This window comes from Salvelinus alpinus, chromosome 30 (assembly GCF_045679555.1).
Source record: "Salvelinus alpinus chromosome 30, SLU_Salpinus.1, whole genome shotgun sequence".
NCBI lineage: Eukaryota > Metazoa > Chordata > Actinopteri > Salmoniformes > Salmonidae > Salvelinus > Salvelinus alpinus.
Genome location: NC_092115.1, coordinates 14,752,096 through 14,756,300, shown reverse-complemented (window position 1 = coordinate 14,756,300; position 4,205 = coordinate 14,752,096).

Sequence of the window (4,205 nt, the reverse complement as noted above, 5' to 3'; positions counted from 1 at the left end):
ACAAAATATGTATTTGTTTTGATTTGTTTAGTTCTGGTGTCCGAAAGACACCAGATTTATGGTTTGCAGTAGAACAGTAGGCTACATACTCAACATGATTTCATTCCAGTTTGAGTCTACAATAGTTTAGGTTGAAGTGGAAATTGCTGAAACAAAGTCATAGATGCACATACTTAAGCAATAATACATGAGAGGCCATGTGTTATGACATTTTTATCATGGCTGTAACATGTTCATTGACCACCACAGCCATGATAAAAATGTCATAACACATGGACTTAAGTGTATTATTGCTTTTATACAAAGAGTTACCAGCATTAAAAAGCAAGATTTTTCAACAAAACGTGATGCTACATTCACTAACAATGGTTGTCAAGTGCAATTTTAGGCGTTCTCTGGTTGTTAGTTCTATTAGTATTGACTGCCATGTAAAGCAAAACAGCCCAAGTGCTGGTTGATAGTTCCAAAACTTTTCAGGTTGCTATGGAAGCTCTAGCCACCTTGCTAGCTTGCCTATTACACAGCGAACACAATCACTTCAGACTGAAGCTGGAAAGACAGCAAACTAGCTGCATTTCGTTTCGTTTGACCTGTTTTTCTATTGACATTTCTTTGTAAATATCAATTAAAAAATTATGCTTATTCATGATTTCGACTGACTGAGAAAAGCTGCCTGTCTGTCTTGTCCCGACTCCTGACACCTTCATTACTAAGGAACACAGTAGAGATCTAAAGTTTATAAATTGCATGGCTGGGCAGTGGATCAGTCTACATAGTTGTAGTAGTAGTAGTAGTAGTAGTAGTAGTAGTAGTAATAGTAGTAGTAGTAGCAGTAGCACATTGCTAGGTAACAATGGCATTTTTCATGAACGTACTGGCAATGTGTGTGTTGTGTAGTATGGGCAGGACAGACGAACAATGGGAATTCCAAACCAACCGTTGCATAATAGGAAATTAGGCTACAACTGAGATAGGTTGGAAACATACTGCATGACAGACCAGGTATTTGGGAACATATATTATCTAGCATTTGTCAATTTAATGTGGACATAATCATGGCCGCAAACCCAAGAGCTATGTCTTAGAGACATATGGGTAGACTATGTAGTCCAAATGCCCCATCAGAATCCTGCCTCTCCTCCCATTGGTTAAAGGTCAAGTTAAAGCTGGGCAGGAAGTATATCTGCAGGAGAACCCAGATCCACCTGGGTGCCACAGTAACAACAGGGCAGCGAACCACAACCGAGCATGAATCACTTAGCGGAGCAACAGTTAAATTTGTCACCTTTTGCAGCAGATTACATCCCTGACACGAGTAGAGTTATTACTTTACAGGATCACGGACAGGGGGAGGGAAGGCTGGGGAGGGGACCACTGAGCTGGTTGATTCTCTCTGAGATATGGCTACTGCAGGCCCCCAGGCCTGGCCTTATAGCAGCTCAACAAGACATCACCATAGCAACACCGACCCATAGCACGCGCTCCAGTAGGTATATTTCACTGGTCATCCCCAAAGCCAACACCTCTTTGGCCGCCTTTCCTTCCAGTTCTCTGCTGCCAATGACTGGAACAAATTGCAAAAATCACTGAAGCTAGAGACTTATATCTCCCTCACTAACTTTAAGCATCAGCTGTCAGAGCAGCTTACCGATTACTGCTCCTGTACATAGCCCATCTGTAAATAGCACACCCAAATACCTCATCCCCATATTGTTATTTATTTATCTTGCTCTTTTACACCCCAGTATCTCTACTTGCACATCATCATCTGCACATCTATCACTCCAGTGTTAATGCTAAATTGTAATTATTTCGCCACTATGGCCTATTTATTGTCTTACCTCAGTAATCTTACTACATTTGCACACGCTGTACATATATTTTTCTATTGTGTTATTGACTGTACGTTTGTTTATCCCATGTGTAACTCTGTGTTGTTGTTTTTGTCGCACTGCTTTGCTTTATCTTGGCCAGGTCGCAGCTGTAAATGAGAACTTGTTCTCAACTGGCCTACCTGGTTAAGTAAAGGTGAAATAAAAATTAATTAATTAAAATTACTGCCTCCCCTGGTCTGGTATTAAAACAGTGTACCAACCAATGGTGTGTGTATTTTGCATTTGAGTAATTTACGCTATCCAGAGCGACTTACAGTTAGTGCATTCATCTTAAGATAGCTAGGTGGGACAATCACATATCTCAGTCATAAACCACATTTCCAACCACAGTTTTTATGTGAGTGAAGTCATATCGTATTTTTAAAAATCACAACAGCTGTGATGGAAACAGGAAGTTTCGGTGTAATTTTATAAATGCCAACAGATAATTTGTTCGTTCGACATGGTGGGATCTGTTTGTGTCTGTAAAATGTATTATGTGGGAAATGTTGGTGGAAATGCCATTATGTGCAAATATGGGTACTGTGGGATTATTTAAGATACTCTTTGATGAGGGTTTCAGATGTTTTCGGGAATATGGACAGGGACTCTGCTGGATTGCTCAGATCTGTAATGCTCAGGTATTTACTTTACAGGAATAAGAGAGGTAGAGAAGGGAAGCCAGGTAATGTCCTGCTGTGTAGAGTAGGTGGTATACAAGTATTATGTCCGTTTTTCAGTGCCTAAATTTGACTTGAAGCTGTTTGTAACACATAACACTTTCAAAAACCTTCCATTACTTCATAATGATTAGTGCTATGGCTGTTACACATACATATGATACAATTTAGGAACAGATCCACTGTGGACCAGGGTCAGTCCTCGTTCTCTCGCTTACAAAGAGAGTCTCTTTTAGTAGGAGCCCAGGACAAACTGGCTTCATCTCTCCACCTATCCTCTTGGGTGCTTTTCCACTCGCCTTGCGGTGAGAGAGAGAGCTGGCGCTTGATGGTCGGTGGGCTGCATGGCGGTGGCTCTCGGTCTCCAAGACGGGATTTGGATTGTTCTCCACTGCTGTGAATCAGGGGGGTTAGCGGAGAGAGGCGGTCTGGCCAATCAGAAGGCCCTCCTCTGTAGGAGATAGAGGTCAGAGGTTATATACATAGATCCACTACTGTTATTATACTTGTATAGAGTATCTTTATACAGTAATGTTAATGAAAAGTGCATAGATACATAACCTCTTTTTTCAAATCTATTGCAATTGTATATTGAACAACTTTGTGATTACTCAACTTGTACAAAGTTATCTGTTCAATAGTAAACATACTTAATGACATTTAAAGTAAGTTTGATTTGAACTTTCATGGCTAGTTATATGGTTGTGCATTATACAACTGTTGTTTATTTGACTGTAGTTGAAATAAAGTGTTACCCGATTAATACCCATACCAACTGACAGTTTGTATGCATCTTAAATACTGGATACCAGTATCATTTGTTTTAGTATTTTATCTGCCACTCTTTTAGACTCATTTGCAATTCTGGCCAGGCTTATGGCTGCATCTTCTCTTATAATTGAAGAATCTTTTGTTATTATCTGTTTCCATTTGGAAATCTTACATTTTAAGACTTAAAACTCTAAGACTTGGCTGTGTTGGCCAACTCTGGGCTGAAGTTATTTTCTCTTAAAGTAGTTTAGTTTCTTTGAAAGTCCTACTAATTAAAATTGTCCATCTGTCTCATTCCATTATAATGCAATTGATAAGGGAAGTTATACCTTATCAAAAAAGTAATATACTTTTGGTGAATTTCAGACAATAGAACCTCAATGATATTCTGTACTGTAGTTAGCTACTTATAAAACTACAAACAGTTTGCTGGAATATGCCTATTTCCCGTGGTGTGCACATTTGACTGTAACACATACAAACTAAATGTATTTTACAGACGGGGGATCTGAAAATGAGTGCAGTTATCCATCTTGGAAAGTCCCTCACATTTCCTCTTCTTCTGATACGGAGCTCAGTACTGACGATTATTTCCCCCCTTCCTTAAACTCTCACAAACACAGTCCCAGATCTGACTCTCCTTCTCTCTTCTCTCTATCCTGATCTCTGTCCCCTCTCTCCTCCTCCACACTCGGCCCTTCTCTCACGTCATTAAATGTCCTGTCTGCCTGTGTATACTATCTGTCCCTTGTGGCGCTCTATGCTAAATTCCATCATTAAAACCCATTACCCAGCTATCAAAACCCCCTTGTAATTCCAGCTAATGATCTAATTTCTCTAAGTGTCACCCGTGTCAGTCAGCAGCAGGGCGCCGGCAAAC